Raw genomic sequence first — 19405 nt, forward strand, 5'->3', positions numbered from 1 at the left:
CGCATACCTCCAACAAACAATTGCTGAGAAAACAGAATCAAGTAGTATAAGTGACACAGGCGATTAAAAAGGAGATCAAAGAGATTGAGAGAGTGCCTTGTCAGAGGTATTCTGCAGCTGAATAGATTTATTATGTGAATCAAGTGATAAACACACCAATATCAGGTTTGATTGATTTGAGATCAGAGCTGTTTGAACCTCGATGACAGTATTGGGAAAAAACTGCTGAAAAAGGTTTCTGAAAGACTGGTACGTTGTTAAATGAAAAGAATTAAAAAGATTTCCCTAGGCCTAAGGCTGCAGTACAAGAGCAAGGATAACATTTTAGAAGAAGACGGAGTAGGGTTAGGGATAACTATATGAAGATTGTTGTAAATAAAAGCTGAAAGAACTTATTGTAAAAGAAAAGAAGAACACTTGAGAAGCTGCTTAGTGCAAAACGTTTGAAAGTGGGTTATTGATTTTATTTGCTGCAATATTTTACGGAACGATCTGACTTCAGACAAACATGTGTTTCTTATCCAAGGCTAGATGTAAAATCATTATGGTGTTACATTTTTAGTAATAGTATCAGTACTAACGGCAATGTTAATGAAAATTAATTTCACACTTGAAATAGAGAGAACTAATTCAAAATTTACTCCCATGACAACTACACCCATAATAGATGAGGAAAATTTGAAGACATCATTTGTGGATTACATGAAAGAAGATCACGCAACAAATGTTTATTCTAGGTAAGTTGTAGAATACACACATGCTTAAGACATGAAAAATTGTTACATCTGTGCACACTTACCGTTGTCAGCTGCAGAGGAGGTGACATACCACCACATACCTCTTTCATACACAATTACATGTAGTATTCTTCTTAGTTTACTGTATAGGCAGGAACAATCTACTCTAAGTATTATTATTTCAGATTTGACATGGTTCTTTCAAAAGTCCCTTTACAGACAAGCATAAATCACCATTCACAAGCAAAATAAATGGTTGATCACAGCTTAGCATTAATTTAGACCACCCATTCCATTAGACACTGTTAAGGCATATGAAAACAACTTGACCTGTCTAATGACACCATTAGAGAAGACATTCATCACGGCATTAGAAGAAAGGGAACACATTTCCTATAGCAAAATATGACATTCTGAAAAATGTTTGGAAGAAGGAGGAAGATCAATACAGAAAGAAAATGATCTATTCTATCCTAAATTAAAATTAGATAGAAGACAAAAAGGCAAAATATGCATTTATGGAAGAACAAATAAATTTAGGAAGAGGCCTGCAGGAATTACCAGTTGTGAGCGCACATTCAGCATTATGGGAGTTCTATGGCAAATTTTGCAAGAAGAAAAAGCATTTATTCCAGGAGTTTATTTTGTTTGTGGACAGGATGCTTAATTTCAATTGCAAGCTGAATGGGAGGGTATATGCAATTGAGGTTTTCTGTTTCCTAAGATGTATCATGTAAATAGTATGGCTGCTTAAACAGTAACACCATCATATAGACACACACATATATGTAGTATACATGATGGAACACAATGGGTTGGTGACATTTTTAAGCAATCATCCGACCAGTAAGAGCTGCTATCTTGAAAAGAAAGAGAAACAGACAGATAAAGAGGAAATTAGAATTAAATTATCATATTAATCAGGAATATAAGAGGTTAAAGGAATCTGAGAGTTTGAAGAGAAAGTGGAAAGACTCAACTAAGGATGAGAGTGAACTTTGAAAGATTCATCTGTTAAGGAATTGTAATGGTTTTATAATGATCAGAAGGGGAGATGCTAAAACCCTTATCTGCATCTTCTAAAATAATCCCATAATGTTAAGAATTAATATGTAGGCTTTAAAGACAATAAATGTGTTTAAATGTAAAAATTGTATTAGGTAGCCAAATTTGCTTGTATTAGTCCTGAATAATAGAAGTACATTTGCCTGACATGCTAATATGACTGAAGAATACTAAAGTAGGCCAAAATGTTTAATTCCTGATCTTTACATGGATATACTTTTCTCAATGAACAAAAGTTTTATAAATGTTTTCATCTAGTTCTGCAAGTTGTCCTATTTACAAAAAGATAATTGTTAGATAATTAATAGATTTGTTGTTTAGAAAGATAGAAATGAAAGTTCACGCATGGAAAAGCAGTTTTGAAGATTAGAATGAATCATGTGAAGAACAGTTATTTGATAAGAAAGAATTGCAGTCTTGAAAGTTGCAATCTAAAGTCATTGTGTACCTGGTGACAAGACGGGGAGTGATTCTGTTCCCATCAGAAAATTGAAAGATGATTGGCTGGCTGACGAAAAAACAAACAATAAACAACAACATTAAAAATATGTGTTTTCTATAACAGGGTGTGATCCGAGAGCAGGTTACCACATTTGCCACTTTCCTCGCCTCAGTATCCCATTTGACATTTGCGTGAGACTCTACTGAGTTTCTGAAACATATCTTCATGAGACGTTATGCTTTGACTGATTATTGAATCACTGAACCAATTTTTGATGCTAAAGCTTTGTGCTTATGCTCTCTCTCGCTGGAACTGAAGCTCTTTATGGGTTTCTAACTGACACCTTTTCATTCTCATTCCTGGAATAGGGATTCTTACCTTTATGGAGCCTGCTTTATGCACTTACTGATTATTTATTTTGATTAACAAACTAAACACTGATATTGATGAACTTTTATGATGACTCTAATAAAGATAAAATGCTTCAATGTTTGATTAATAAAACTGTTTAATTCTTATCACACTCTCATTATTGACTGAAAATACACAAGAGATTGTGATCATAATTTAATGTGATGTACAGCTCCTGATTAATCTCAGTCAACATCAAAAATCCATTCACGGGTGAAGAGTAGCAGGGATTTCTCCCAGATGAAATGGTGTATTTTTCTTGTAAACTGATAATGTAACTGAGATCCCTGCTCCCACACTCCTTTTCCCTTCCTGCCAATTGTTCTTTCCAGTAGTTCCTCAATTGACAGTTTCTTGTGCCTGAAATAAACTACGGTAACTATCTTTCTGGTACATATATTATCTACCTGAAGATTCCTCGACTGTTGAATATTTCCAAGTGCCAGACGTTATCGGGAAAGGTTTCCATAATTCTCCCATGCAGGTTGGGGGCACTGGAAGCAACGCCACAGTGACATCAATGTACCTCACTCTAGAGCACTGACGTCAGTTCCCTATACATTTTTTTCTGTGTCCATATAGTTAGAAATGAGGAAAAAACAATCAATGTGGGTCAGTGCAGAAAACTTAGGCCCTGATTTATACTTTTTTGCACTGCATTTGTGTCATTTTTTGACGCAAAAGAGGCGTAAACTTACAAAATACAATTGTATTTTGTAAGTTCACGCCGAATTGTATTTTGTAAGTTCACGCCGATTTTGCGTCAAAAAATGACACAAACGCAGTGCAAAAAAGTATAAATCAGGGCCTAAGTTGGAGTCCTTTTAGTGTAGTGTATGAACATCCTCTAGAACGGGGAGGGGAGCAGACTTGCCGGGGAATCTGCAGGTACACATAGTATCCAACAGAGATTTATTTATCACAGTTAACTAACTTTTTCTTTTCATGGATGCTCCTACCTGTAGTTTCCTCACCTGCTGAACAGGTTCCAAAGCAGTGCCCCTTCCAGGTGGTGGGTGTGAAGGAATGGCCAGGCAAGGAAATCCCAGAGCATAAAGCATATGAAAAGGCCATTCCTTCTTACCTCTGAAGCCAAACAATAATGCATGGCAAAGTTGTGGAGTGTTCCCCATGTCACCGCATAAAAGATTTGAGCCACAGGGACACCTCTGTCCATGGTTGAGGTAGAAGACTTTGTCCTAGTGGAATTGGCCACGATTGCCTGTGGTGGCTCCCCTTTTAGAAAGAGTGCAGCACATCTTTATACACAATGTTATTCATCAGGATAACATCCTCTTTTGGACCAGATTGCCTTGCTTGCTGCCTGAGTACCATATAAAAAGTTGGTCACCAGAATTTTCTTCGTGCAGTTGAAGTAAACACTGTCATTCTGAGGTAATCTCTCTTTCTCCCTGGCTGGATGAGGGGTAGGGTAGAAAGTAAGAAGGACAATGGATTGAGATGGATTGTGATGGAGAGGGGTCTATAGCTTGTGAAAGAAAGCTGCTTTAGTCCTGAGGGCCAGTTTGTTCGGGAAAGATCATGTGGAAGTTTGACACATTCTCAGATCTTGCAACTTACGGACATGCCTTGCAAAGGCATTGGCCATAAGAAAAGTGCTCTTAAAAGTCAAGGACCACAACTGACAACTGTGGAGGGTCAGTAAAGTAGGTGTGTGAGAAATTTGTATCTCTTGCTTTTATGCAATTATGTGAAATTAGGCAAAATTATGTGTAATGACACGCAATGAGATATATCATTATGTGCTATATTTTAGCATGAAATGCATCCTTGCATCAATTTGTGTGTAACATTTACACAAGAGCACCATGAACAACACCCACTCACATTCTGTTGTTCCTGTGTGTTTGTGGTGTTGGTGCAAATTGTGAATTTGTTCTCAAAGTTTACTGAAATTGTGTGCAGTTACTTGAAGTGCCATAATGGTATAATTTCAGTAATTTTGTGGTGTAAGCATAACATGAAACTCCCAAAATGTTGTGAATTGTACCAGTGTAATTTAAATTTCTCCTAGGCCTACTGTATAGGAGCACCTATCAAACATGTCAAAACAAGGTTCAAGTCTCATTGGGAGTTGTTACCACTTTCTTAAAAATGTCATCATGATCAGGGACTTGATCAGGTAACCCTCATCTGAAAGACAGAGAAATGCTGACAATGCTGTAATGTATACCTTAACAGTACCCACTGTATAACACTACTGGGCCAGTGAGAGTGCAAAGTGATGGACCCCCGACTGATGAGCCCTCAATGGATCACTATGATGTTCAGCACACCTGACAATAAATCTAGTCCACATTCTAAGGAGGACCATTGTACTATAGTGTTGGCATTGACCTCGTCTGGTGACAGTTGGAAGGAGCTCACGTGGTCCCGCTCGATCTCAGGTATGTAGATGAAGGCTCAGGACGTTGGAGTACAGTACCAGCCCTTCCAACTGGGAGAGGAGGAAAAAGAGCGGTGACACAGGGAGAGGTGGCAAAGGGCTGCATACCACCCTCTTCTCAACTAGTCCAGAGGTATCAAGGGTGCGGGAGGAAACTCATTGTGTAGTAGAAATATCCACCTCAACCAAAATGCTTCCTGAAGGTTGTCCAGATGGTGGAGAGGAAGAGGAGGAGGAGGCTACCACTACACTGCCTGAGTAACTGGTTCTCTTGGTGAGGAGGCTGGGAGGGCTGATACTGGTGAAAATTGAAGCTCCCGGAGAAGCCTCAAATTTTTCTAAATTGGCAGTAGTCTTTCTCAAGTGACTGAAGACTCAAGGAGCAGGCTGTTGTTCTATCTGCTTTGAACCTCTTCAGCATCAGCTTTAGTTCAAATAAGTCTTGTACTATCAAAAGTGATGTCCTTTATGCTGTTTGAACATCACTGGAGAAGCAGGGATATCTGAGTCTGGAATATCTTCTCTGGGCCACATAGGAGCCCATAGCTCTGGCAACTGAATCGTTTTTTTGCAGTCCGGCCCTAATAACCTGTTTGGTAGCTGATTGCCCATCATGAACTACCACTGCAAAATACCCCTTAAGAGGATCCTGAAGATTTTGTATCACTAGATGAGCACTATCCCACTAGATCTGGGTACATATCAAGAACTGTGATGCTGTAGGGAGATCCAGACTGCCTGCTAAACAAAAAACAAATTCTACTGCCTCCAGCTTCTCTGTCTCCCTTTCTGTTGGAGCTATAGGGAAGGCCCAGGGAGTTTACTATGTGCAGAAGGAGTCCTGTATGACAAGACTTTCTGGGGAGGTAGGAATGAATAAGAAGGCTAGTTTCCCAGGAGTTAACCCTTTACTGTCTTACCACCGGATGATTATCTTTAGCGACTTAATTGGGCTTTTTTACTGCAGCCATTACTGGGTCTGTGAGTGCCTTTTTAAAGGGTAGTAAGGGCTTAGAAGATGCATCTCTCTCATGTGGTTGGATGTGGCCTTCACAGCTGGCAAAGGGAGCTTGAGAGCATCTGCTACTTTTTGTAGCACAATATTGTAGGAAGCTGGCTCTCTGTATGGAGCACTAAAGTGTAGTACATTGTGTGGAGACTCCAGTGGATCCCCAAAGGCTTGCAGAGGCAGAAACTAGTGCTCTTTTTGTGGTAGTGTGGATGAGCAGTTAGGTTTATCAAGGAGTTGTGTTAAGCATTTGTTGTTCTCCCAGAGAAAATAAATGAAACACACACTCAAAGAATACATCCAAGGCCAATTTAGAAAAATGCCAGTTGTTTTTATGTATGCTTTGAACCAAAGAACTTTGTTATAAGGTAAGCATTTTTTAAATTAAAAATACTTTGCTGTTTCAAAAATCGACAGTACAATTTTGAGAGTTGTCAATGTTAACATATTGGAGGAGAAAAAGAATGCAGTTTTGCAGGTAAATACACAACTTACAATCCCAGTCTTCAGGGTTTTAGACTAGCACTGGGCAAGGCTCAGTTTGGGATCAAGAGTGGACCCACAGCAGCAGCGGGACGGCCGGGTGCAGGGGTCAAAGTCCGAGTCAGAATTGAGGCGCATTGCTCCCAGGTAAGTACTAGCTCTCAGGTAAGTACAAGCAGTGTCAGAGGTTCATCTCTGGGGGTTGAGGCAGGCACCGGGAGGGGCCTTAAGGCAGGACTAAACTTACACCCTCAGCTGCACAGCAGGGGCCTGGTGTAGAGTGCCAAAACAGCATCGGGCTCCCAATGCTATGGAGACGTGGTATCCTCTGAAGAGCCACTTACAGGTGAGTAAAGCAGGGTTAGAGGTTGATCTCCTGAAGTTCAGGTAAGTAAAAGGGTGGCCTCAAGGCAGCACTAAACTTCCACCCTCAGGGCAGAGGGGCAGCTGGGCGCAGAGTGCCAACACAGCTTCTGGCTCCCAATGTTATTCAATGGAGGAGATCACTTTCCGAAACAGGCTGCAGGCTCTTGCCAGGAGACTAGGTGAGGTCAACCCAAAGCTGTCCAGGTAAGTAGAGATGCTAGGGGTTGTAGGGACACCAACTGTCCAGCTCCTCAAGGCCCAGGGACTCCAGGTGCAGGGGTGTCTTTTGGCATAGGAAATAGCTCACCAGGCAGGTTGTGGAAGGAGTACGCAGATTTAGGCTGCAGGAGTCAGCCCACATTGGACTCTTGATCAGAAGTGCTGGGGAACCTCTGCCCTAGTAGGCCACTTTGACTCGATCCAGGGGACGTTGGGTGCAGAGGTGGTTCCAGGCGGCGGTATTGCAGTTCCTCAGGCAGACTTCTTCTTCCCCAGGGATGGTTTCTTTTGGACAGGTCCGCTGTCCAAGGAAGTTCTTGATCTTTATCGAAGGCAGACCATCTGCCCAAGGCTTTGGAGGTTGCTGGGATGCAGGACAAGTCATCTTCGGAAGCCAGGTTCTTTGGAGGCTGCAGACAGGCCAGTAGGGCTGGGGCAAAGTCAGTTTGTGTCTTCTCTGCTGGACGACTTCTGTGTTGTCCGGCTCTTCTTAGGTTGACAGGAATTTGATTCTAGGGTTCAGCAGTGCCCCCTAAATACTGAATTTAGGTCTGTTACAGAGAGTGTCAGGTGGTAGCCAATGGGCTAATCACCTTTAGGGTGACTACACTCTTCCTATGACCACTTCCTTAGGGAAGTGGGCATAGCCCTAACCCTATTGGCCTAATTCTTGCCACACAAGATGGTAAAAAGTAGTGTTCACTTCAGCTTGTCCATTCTAGGGGTGGGACTGGCATGAAGTGGGCACTCCTCCTCATTTAGCTAATTTTGCTGCATGTCCTGCCACCAAAAGTGGGATCAGGACAGGGGGGTTGTTCATCTCCACCATATGGAGAAGCCTGGGTCGTATTTCAAAGGTGGCAAGGCATTTGAAGCCAGTCAGTTCCCACGCTAGGAGTTGGTAGGTTTTATGGGGGAACTTTTAAGGTGCCCTCTGAGTGCGTGTATTAATAAATCCATCACTGGATTCAATGAGGGTTTATTAATATGAGATTTTTGATACCAAACATCCCTTTTGTCAGTGAAGCATTGTGTAGCTGGCGAACTTGTAATGACCAGTATCCAGGACATGTACTTAAAATGGCTTCACTGTTCACTTACTTTGTTTGAGAGTTGGCAAAGGCATAGCAGAGGCATATCTGCTCATTCGGGTGTGCCCTCACATGTAATATAATGCCCCCTGCCTTCAGGGCTGGAAGGCCTGTTAGAGGGGTGACTTACATATATTGCATACAGTGTAAATGAGACAAGGCACACAGGCTGTGTGTCATGTCGTGTTTTCATTTTAGTTCAATTTAGTTCTGCACCAAGACAAACAGCCTGTGAAAGCAACATAGTGTACACTTAGTGAGGGGGTCCCTGAGAGTGGCACAATTCATGCTGCAGCCCTCAGGGGCCCTCCTTTAGTGCCCTTTACCCTAGGTGTGAGGGGTACCATTTATTAGGGAATTATAGTGGTAGCTAGAGGTTTGCCAATTGGGAAAAACAGCTGTGCAGATTTGGGGGAAAAAGATCTGGCACTGGGGACCTGTTTAGCAGGGACCCAGTGCACGTTCAGTCAAAATTGCACCAGAAGCAAGGAAAGAAGTAGGGGGGTGACCATGTCAAAGGGGCACTTTTCTATCAATCAATGAAGCATGTATTTGTAAAGCACGGCTAATCACCCACAGGGTCTCGAGGCACTGAATGTACGCGCCCTGCTCAGTCGAAGAGCCAGGTCTTGAGGTCCTTCCCGAACCGTTTCATTGATGCAGTCTGCCTGAGCTTGAGGGGAAGTGTGTTCCATGTCTGGGCTGCTAGGTAAGGACCTTCCTCCTGCTATACTTTTCTGGATCTTGGGGATGGCTGCAAGGGTGAGCTGTGAGAAACGGAGACTACTGTTGGGTATGTAGAAGGTGAGGCGGTGGTTGAGGTATGCTGGTCCTATGTTGTGGAGTGCCTTGAAGGTGCGGTCCTGAGTTTGTATGTGATGCGCTTGTTGACTGGGAGCCAGCATAGGTCTCTGAGGTGGGAAGAGATATGGCTGTGATGGAGGATGTCAAAGATGAGTCTGGCTGCTGCATTCTGGACTCTTTGTAGTCTAGATTGAAGTTTCTTGGTGGTGCCAGCATAGAGTGCATTGCTCTAGTTAGTTTGCTAGTGATGAGTGCGTGGATGACTGTCTTCCTTGTGTCAGGGGAAGTCAATTTGAAGATGTTCCACAGGAGATGGAGGGTGTGGAAGCTTGATGAGGAGACAGCGTTAACTTGGCGCGTTGTCGATAGAGAGAAGTCCAGGATGATGCCCAGGTTGCGTGCACAGCCAGTGGGAACATTACCCAGTGTGGTGGACCACTGGGAGTCATTTCAGGCAGAAGAGGTGGAGCCATTCACGAGGCTCTCTGTCTTGCCCAAGTTGAGCTTGATGCAGCTGGCCTCCATCCAGGTGGCTACTGCTCTCATCCCGTTGTGGAAATTCCTCTTGGCTTGCATAGAGTCCTCGGACAGAAAGAGGAGAAGCTGGATGTCGTCGGCATAAGAGACTATGTTTAGCTCGTGTTGCTTGGTGATCTTAGCGAGCGGGCCATGTAGACGTTGAAAAGCGTTGGGCTGAGTGAGGATCCTTGGGGCACTCTGCAGCCAGTGGTTTTAGGTTCTGATGTGAATGGTGGTAGTCTGACCCTCTGTGTTCTTCCGGTGAGGAAGGACCTGATCCAGTTCACGGCTTTGTCTCAAATGCCGGCGTTGTGCAGTCTATCACAGAAAGTGGAGTGGGAGATGGTGTCAAATGCAGCGGAGAGGTCGAGGAGGATGTGTGCGGCCATGCCTCCACAGTCCAGTATGAAGTGTATGTCGTCTGTGGCTGCTAAGAGTGCAGTTTTGGTGCTTTGGTTGCTTCTGAATCCAGACTGGAAATGGATATGGTTTGTCTTGAGGAACTCAGTGAGTTGCTGGTTGACGGCTTTCTCTATTACCGTGGCAGTGAAAGGGAGCAGAGAGATGGGTTTGTAGTTCTTCAGCTCTCTAGGGTGGGTGGTGGGTTTCTTGAGTAGTGGGCTGATTTCAGCGTGTTTCCAGTCTGAGGGGAATGTGGCGGTCATGAACGATAGGTTAATGGTTCGGCAAAGCTCCGGTGCTATGGTGGCACTGGTTGAGTATGTGATGAGGGCATGGATCTGAGGGTGTTCCCGAGTGTATGAAGTTCATCAGTCTTTGGATGTCCTCTATGGTGATGGGGGACCAGGAGTTCAGTATCTTGTGGGGTGCAAGTTCCGTGGAGGTGAGTGGTGCTGGCGCGCATAGGGTTCCTGAAGCCTTCGTAGATGTCCTAGATCTTACGATGAAAGAAGGTGGTGAGGTTGTTGCAGTAGTCTTGGGAGGGAGGGTTCATGAACTCTTTGACGATAGTGAAGAGCTGTTTGCTGTTGTGAGCGCTGGTGTTGAGGTGTGCTTGAAAGGCAGCTTTTTTGGCAGCTCTGATGTTCTGGTGGTGTGTGGTAACTGCATTTTTGTAGGCTGTGTGATCTTCGGTGTGTTTGCTGAGTCTCCATTTCTGTACCAATCGTCTGCAGGCATGCTTTGATTCCTGTAGGTCTGGCGTAAACCACTTGGGTGTTTTGCTCTGCCGATTCCCTGATGATTACCCCAGGGGGGCTACATTGTCTGCTCAGTTTTACAGCCAGCGGTGTAGGTTGCTTGAGGCTTCATTAGCGTCAGCTGCATCCGGTGAGAGTGAGTGGTTGAGAGTGTTGGTGAGATGTGCTTCTGTGTCTTTGCCCCAGCATCTGCCGGGGGCAAAAGGGTGTGTCGGTATGCGATGTTCTTCGTGTAAGTAAAGTGGACACACTTGTGGTCAGTCTAGTGGTGTTATGAGGTGTGGGAGATGGTTATGTTGTCACCGGCTGAGAAAACGGGTCGAGAATGTGTCCGGCTCTGTGGGTGTGAATGTTGACAAGTTGTCTCCTACAAGTATGAAAAGAGGTCACTTAATGGGGAGCTAGCCTGAGAGACACTCAATTTCTATCCCAGGAAATGTCTCCAACTGATTCCGTTTTGCAGCAATCAATCAATCAATCAATGAATTTATAAAGCGCGCTATGTACCGGTTAGGGTTTCGAGGCGCTGGGGGGGGGGTGCTGCTATCGTTCGAAGAGCCATGTCTTGAGGAGTCTCCTGAAGGTGAGGAGGTCCTGGGTCTGGCGTAGTGAGGTGGGGAGAGAGTTCCAGGTCTTGGCGGTGAGGAAGGAGAAGGATCTGCCGCCAGAGGTCTTGCGCTGGATTCGGGGGACGATGGCGAGGGCAAGGTTGGCAGAGCGTAGTTGACGTGATGGAACGTAGAAGTTGAGTCTGGTGTTCAGGTAGGTGGGTCCGGTGTTGTGTAGTGCCTTGTGTGCGTGGGTGAGGAGTTTGAAGGTGATCCTCTTATCCACGGGGAGCCAGTGGAGGTCCTTCAGGTGGGGGGAGATGTGACATCGGCGGGGTATGTCGAGGATCAGGCGGGCGGATGCGTTCTGGATGCGTTGGAGTCGTTTGATATCTTTCGTTGGGATGCCTGTGTAGAGTGCGTTGCCGTAGTCAAGTCTGCTACTGACGAGGGCTTGGGTCACCGTCTTTCTGGTTCCTGGTAGGGAGTAAGTAGGGAGGGAGCAAGTTGGCTGGCTCGATGCTGTCATCTGTGTCATGTTGTATAATGTCCTGCAACCGAACTGGCTCAGAATCAGAGCCAAAAAGCTCATTCATAGTATGCCAATAACATTGGTGGGAGTTGTCTAATTGTTCGTTCATAAATCCTTCCTCTTCTAATATACTTTGAGCTTCCAAGCTAAAACTCTATATGATAGTGCTAGATTTTTATAAAGGCTGCTCCAAAGGAGGTGCCAGTGGTGTTGGCTGCAATAGTGCTGCAGGTGAAGCTTTTATTGATGTTGCCAGAGCTGGCATTGGTGGCAGTTAAAGATCCACCGGTGAGGGCCTCAGAATCAGAATAACTTCATGAAAGTTAGAGACATTCCATAAGGAACTGAGGGGTCATATAGTAGGAATACAAATGGAGGTCCTTTGGGTTCCATGGATCTCAAAGGAGCACAAGCAGCACCAATGTCTGCCAGAAAATCTCCATAATGGCATGCAAAAAGAAGACCAGACTGAGCTTCAACACTCAGTACCATGTAAAGGCCGCACTGGTTGAGTTGCTTGATGAGGCCCTGAATCAGACACCAGCGGCGTAGCCAGAGAAAGGTCCTTGGAGAGTTTGTACCTCTATCAGTCCCAGCTCCAAGGATGACTCCACAGGAAGAAGCGAACATAAGGGAGTCTTACCCTTTGAGTGTGACTGGCATCTTGGTAATGAGTCTTCCTACTTCATTTTGTGTTTGCGCCTCTTTTGCTTTGAGGAGCTGAAGTAAAGGAGAGGATCTGGACAGAGTTCTTGATTTTGACTGTGACTGACATCAAGCCCAACAAGAATCACAGGCATGGGCCATGAAAGTTTTAGCTTCATATTAGTTGATGGCCTTGGCGGTGCAAGCTGCGTTACAGCTCGTGCAACCTCAAGTCATGCCTCAACTCCAGGCACCACAAATAGTCAGTGGTGGTCAGTGATGAACATTTGTTCTTCACAATCATAGAGTGGCTTACACTCTGCCCTTTTAGCGGTGACATTCCTAAGCATTACACCCTAAAAGAATTTTGAGAGGAAACATTCTCTAAAGAATACATTGAAAATGAGGACAGCGCAATCCAGATATGCATCAAAGGGTGTGGTAAAAAATGAACTGACATCAATACAAGATGACTTTGACATGTTCTGCGCCATCACGAAATACAGGGCCTAGCAGTCCTCACTTAGGCTAATGCAAGTGAATTAAAATAGCACATTGATACATTCAAATGTAACACATTGTAATATTCAAACTATAACTTCTGCATTAATAAGAATTCATTAGCATTAATTTTACAGTAACTTCAAATTAAATTAATCTGTTAATACATTTTAGTCAGTATAACACAGAAATGCATTGCTCTATTTTTGCACACATATTTAAAACATTAATTATTAGAAATGTAAAATTGTTTCAATACAGCCTATTAGTATGGAGTTGAAATTATAACATAATAGAAGTTTAATCCTTCAAACATTTAATTAAACTTTAATAAAACCTATGTGGAATTCTATAGTCTAACGAATGTACACCAAGAGGGCTTCTTACTGCATATCTCTACAATCAAATTATTAGTATTTTGGTTAACATAATGCATGAACTATCACATATAGATTATTACTGTGACATGAGGGACAGCACTAAAGATCCTGCTACATCAGTAACAAAGTGTCCATCTTATCAGCTTTCCTGTCTACCACTATCAATCACCTACAGATCCTGTATGAACATCAGCCTGGTCACTGGTTTCTTCACACTGCATCACCATGAGCATCCGGTCTGAGCTGGCTGACTGGGAGCAAGTTCAGTGTCAAACTGATGTACCAAGGACCCATTTGGTCACCTTTATTGAGCAGCTTCTGTAGTCCATCTTGGTCATACCGCACTTTATTGAGGCTACATCCAAAAGAGCTAACTCCACTTATCATGTGTGGTCCAAATGCTTAGTTTCCCCAACCTCTTTAGAACAGTTGAGTACTTTTTGCCTTCTTCCTGGCACAGTGCATTTCTCCTACACCTTATCCTTACATTCTTGACCACAGAGGTATCCTGTCTATCCCACTCACCTCGATCACTAGCCTTGCAATACTGGGGACTCACTCCATTCTCAGTGCAGCCCCTGGTTGAACCTACGTTTCTGAGCTTTTTGGTGTCATTACAGACTTCACAACTTTTTTTGGTCCCGTCCTTCCTCATAAATAGGTGATTTCCCCCTCACTATAGTTAAGTAGTGTTGATTTATTATTTGTGCTGCTTTCAACAGGACACTCGACTGGATAATTCACACAAATTCAGCACAGCACAGATGTGCCATGCAGTAGGGAGTCACCCAGCTAGTAATTGTATGCATCTCTAATTTAAGATCATATGACAAATGAATTACCATGCCATGTTGGTTCTAAAGCTGCTATGTTTTAAACTGATGCTTTCACACTTTTCAGCTATGCAGTGCAATTCTAATATATGTGCTGCTTTTCAATGTTTGCCTGCAGAGACGGCTCCTGTCAGGGCCAAGCGGAAGGGTGGGTGGCACAAAACAAACAACATTACAAAAAAAAAACTTTACTGACTCTCCGCCACTGTGCCACTTCTCTGTCCTCTTTCACTGCAGGCACAGGCTTCCAGCCTACCCTGTGGCCAATCCTAACACTGTTCTCATGCTGCTGGCAGCATGAGAGCAGGGCTAGGATTAGCCTGAGCACCCTGGCTTGGCACTCTCAGGCAGACAGCCCGTGCCTGCTGTCTCCAACCAGGCAACACAGTGTTGTGTTGGCGGGTGCTCAGTGCGCATGTGTGTTTTGCCGTCCTGAGATGGTGAGCCAAACACACATGAGCACAAATGGCAGGGAGGACGAGCACGCAGGGGGCGTGGTGTGCACGTCATCCCCATGGCCTCGCTACTTGAAAAATAAAAACGATAATAAACGTTTATTATTGTTTTTATTTTTCAATTTGCAGCTTCTGCTTCTCGGGTGACAAGCATGTTTGGCTGCTTTGACTCTCTCCTACAGGAAAGACCCAAGAAGGTACAGTACACAACCGTCCTCAATGGTATATTGGAGTGCCCATGTCAAATGCACCCAACATCCATCTAATATCTCATATCAAATTACCATCAGATATCCAACCTCACAATATCACCAAGACACATTAACAAAAATATGCAGCAGTTAGAAAAAAAACAGACACTCTTAAGTTCAGCTCACAAATCAATTTTCTCCTAATTAACCCATTTCCCTGCTGAGGTGTCTGCACACACCCTGTTCCAGAATATTTTTCAGAAAAAAAAGCGGTGTTGAATTGTTCAGACACATGCATCTTTTGATCTTTTTGTGCACCTGTGCAAATGCCTGATACATAAAAGGACATGCGGATTTTGTTGAGTAAGCACCAGAATCATGACAGGCGATAATTATCGAACATGTTCAATTCCGTACTCATCTGAATTGGTTTTATGATGTGTGATAATTCTTGCACATAAAACTTGATGGCCTATTTGATGTTTTCTTTTAACCAATTCTGCTCCATGTGTTGATGCAGCCTATTTGTCCCTTGAAGGCATAGTGAAAACTTAAAAGACTTTTTATTTAACAAATTGGCTTCAAAATGTTCTGCCTTTCATGAATAAACAAACATAAAGCACAGAAAGCTAATCTGGGAAATGTCGTGAGTGTGAAAATATCAAATCTATGAGGATTTTCCAAGGCAAGGATGGTGTAGTATGCATAGGCAATTATATGATATTAGCTCAGATTACTCAGGTGTGACAAAATCACTAAGTAGCCTGTATTCTTCATTCAATAAAAGCTTTCCAACCCCGGGCTCCACAAAATGTGTAAACACGGCTTTCTAATTTTGTAAAGCCTCTGGTATCTGTTGGTGAAAGGCGGGACTACATCGCGCTCTTTGATGAGGGGAAAAAATGCGTTGAACATGACGTTTGTCGGATTTTCCTAAATCTTTCCCCAAAGTATGAAAATTCCTTCAGTCTTCCTCATGATGGAACATATCTCTACCAAGAGCTGGCTGACATCTGTCGTCCCCATGGTCGCCTAAATGTGGGGGTATCAGGCTTGTGTAGGTTTTCAATGAGCCTGTAGTTCTTACATGCAATTTTTTTGGTGGAATTCATTCGGAAAGTTCAAAAGCTACAGGAAATGAAATGCCAATTAGGGCACCTGTCCTTAGACACATATATCAACCCTGGATCTTATTGAAACCTAGATGCCTAATGAAGACTATCAGGCTCTGGTAAAGAAAAATGCATAACCTTCTTGGTGAAATTTCTTAATGCTCCTCTTCTTCGGTTTTATAGTAGATGTGTTGTTCTCTCTGTGGATGCCCCTCAGGCTACCTACTCATGTGCAATGGATCAAGGATATGGGGGAGTGGGCACTTGGGGAAGAACAAAATATGTGGGAGGTTAGGACAGATGACAAGATGGAAGAGGACTGTTTCGAATGGGCAGGGATGTTGTAGGAACTGGAATTCCCAGTAGAGTGGAGGAAGTGGATGTGGAATTGAACAGGGATTGCTGAGCGGCTCCCCTAGGGAGGTCACGTGCATCAAGGTCCAATAACAGCCAGGAGTTCCCTGAGGTGTGAAGATAGCTATTTGCTGCATTGGGGTTTGAGGGTATGATGTGGCTGTGCACACATCAGATTAATGGCCTGTACAGGTGTGTATGGATGTAACTCTGTCTGAAGTTCTGGCTCCTGTAGCATTGTTGCATTGTTATTGCATACCATCAATAAAGAAATATTTAAAAAAAAGATATGTTGCTCTGTGAGATGTTTTCTTAAAAAAAAATGCAACCCCTTAACCACAGTAGGTGTTATGGTTCATGATTGGGATGTTTAATACCAATTGGTGCTGGTTGGGTTTATCCAGAGTACTTAATTAGAGCCATTTCTTGGATGTGTTAATTGTCATAATGAAGTCAAACTGTATTAACCCCTTCTGTGCCGCAGACGTAGTGGTTACGTCCTGCGGCACAGTGCTGCTGTGCCGAGGACGTAACCACTACGTCCTCGGCACACAGCCCAGAGGGAGCGCTCTCGCTCCCTCACTGTGCTTCCCCCCATCCCCCCAAAGTCAGGGATGGAAGGGGAAGCCCTTCCCCTCCCACCCCGACCCCCCCAACCCCCCCTGTGACGTCAGTGCGCGAGCGCGCGCTGATTAGTCACAGGGTCTCCCCCATCGTGCTGGAAGCAGAGCTTCCAGCGCGATTGAAAGAGAAATGCTTTTGCATTTCTCTTTCAATCCCATGGGGGAGGCCCCGAGAGGCTTTAAAGGGAAGGAAATGTATTTCCTTCCCTTTGAAGTCTCTCACAGGGTTTCAAAAGCCGGATTGCTTGCAATCCGGCTTTTGAAACCTCACTAGACACCAGGGATTTGTTTTATTTTTTATGAAACTTTCAAAAGGGAGCGACCCCTTGGGCAAGGGTCGCTCCCAGGGGGGGCATTTTTTTAGGAAGGCCTTTTCTGCCCCCCCTGGGGGCAGATTGGCCTATTATTAGGTCGATCTGCCCCCAGGGGGGGCAGAAACCTCTAGGCACCAGGGAGCTTTTTTTTTTTTTTTTTTTTTGTGATGTTTTCTTTTTTTTTAGGTGGGGAGCGACCCCTTGGGCAAGGGTCGCTCCCAGGGGGGGCATTTTTTTGGGAAGGCCTTTTCTGACCCCAGGGGGAGCAGAAACCTCTAGGCACCAGGGATCATTTCTTTTTTTTCTCTTTTTGTTATGTTTTCTTTTTTTTTTAGGTGGGGAGCGACCCCTCAGGCAAGGGTCGCTCCCCTAAGGGGCAAATTATATTTAGGCCATTTCTGCCCCCCTTGGGGGCAGATTGGCCTATTTTGATGAGGCCAATCTGCTCCCAAGGGGGGCAGAAACCATTAGACGCCAGGGAGTTTTTTTTTTGTTGCGTGAATTTCACGCAAGGGGAGCGACCCCTTAGGCAAGGGTCGCTCCCTGGGGGGGGGGGATTATTTTAGGCCATTTCTGCCCCCCTGGGGGGTAGATCAGCCTATTTTGATTCTGCTGATCTGCCCCCAAGTGGGGCAGAAACCACTAGGCACCAGGGATTTTTTTGTTTTTTTGTTTTACAGATGGGTAGCGACCCCTTGGACAAGGGTCGCTCCCTAGGAGGGGCAAAATGTATTTAGGCCATTTCTGCCCTCTTTGGGGGCAGATCGGCCGATTTTAGGTCAATCTGCCCCCAAGGGGGGCAGAAACCACTAGGCACCAGGGATCTTTTTTTTGCGCCGTCACACAAGGGGAGCGGCCTTGTAGGCAAGGGTCGCTCCCTGGGGGGGGGGGAGGTAGGAGTGGCAAAATTATTTTAGGCCATCTCTGCCCCCCCGGGGGCAAATCGGCCTATTATTAGGCCGATCTGCCACCAGGGGGGGGCAGAAACCTCTAGGCGCCAGGGCAAATTTTGTTTGTGTGTTTTTTTTTTGTTTGTATGTTTGTTATTTTAGAGATAGGGAGCGACCCATCAGGCAAGGGTCGCTCCCCTGGGGGGCAAACTGTATTTAGACCATTTCTGCCCCCCTTGGGGGCATATTGGTCGATTTTAGGTCAATCTGCCCCAAGGGGGCAGAAACCACTAGGCACCGGGGATTTGTTTTTTGGCGCCAATGTCACGCACGGGGAGCGACCCCGTAGGCAAGGGTCGCTCCCGGGGGCTGTAGGGGTTCGGGGGGCAAATTTATTTTAGGCCATTTCTGCCCCCCCTGGGGGCAGATCGGCCTATTATTAGGCCGATCTGCCCCCAGGGGGGGGCAGAAACCTGTAGGCGCCAGGGCAAATTTTTTTTGTGTGTTTTCTTTTTTTTGTTTGTTTGTTTTTTTAGAGATGGGGAGCGACCCATCAGACAAGGGTCGCTCCCCTGGGGGGCAAACTGTGTTCAGACCATTTCTGCCCCCCTTGGGGGCAGATTGGTCGATTTTAGGTCAATCTGCCCCAAGGGGTCAGAAACCACTAGGCACCGGGGATTTGTTTTTTGGCGCCAATGTCACGCAGGGGGAGCGACCCCGTAGGTGATGGTCGCTCCTGGTGGGAGGGTGGGGGTTGGGGATACAAATTTATTTTAGGCCATTTCTGCCCCCCCCCTGGGGGCAGAAACCTCTTGTTGCCAGGGCAATTTTTTTTTGTGTGTTTTATTTTTTTTGTTTGTTTGGTTTTTTAGAGATGGGGAGCGACCCATCAGACAAGGGTCGCTCCCCTGGGGGGCAAACTGTATTTAGACCATTTCTGCCCCCCTTGGGGGCAGATTGGTCGATTTTAGGTCAATCTGCCCCAAGGGTGCAGAAACCACTAGGCACCGGGGATTTGTTTTTTTGCGCCAATGTCACGCAGGGGGAGCGACCCCGTAGGCAAGGGTCGCTCCCGGAGGGGTTGGGGGTTCGGGGGGCAAATTTATTTTAGGCCATTTCTGCCCCCCTGGGGGCAGAAACCTGTAGGCGCCAGGGCAAATGTTTTTTGTGTGTTTTTTTTTTGTATGTTTGTTTTTTTAGAGCTGGGGAGCGACCCATCAGGCAAGGGTCGCTTCCCTGGGGGGCAAACTGTATTTAGACCATTTCTGCCCCCCTTGGGGGCAGATTGGTTGACTTTAGGTCAATCTGCCCCAA

This window comes from Pleurodeles waltl, chromosome 5 (assembly GCF_031143425.1).
Source record: "Pleurodeles waltl isolate 20211129_DDA chromosome 5, aPleWal1.hap1.20221129, whole genome shotgun sequence".
In the NCBI taxonomy this organism is placed as follows: Eukaryota; Metazoa; Chordata; class Amphibia; order Caudata; family Salamandridae; genus Pleurodeles; species Pleurodeles waltl.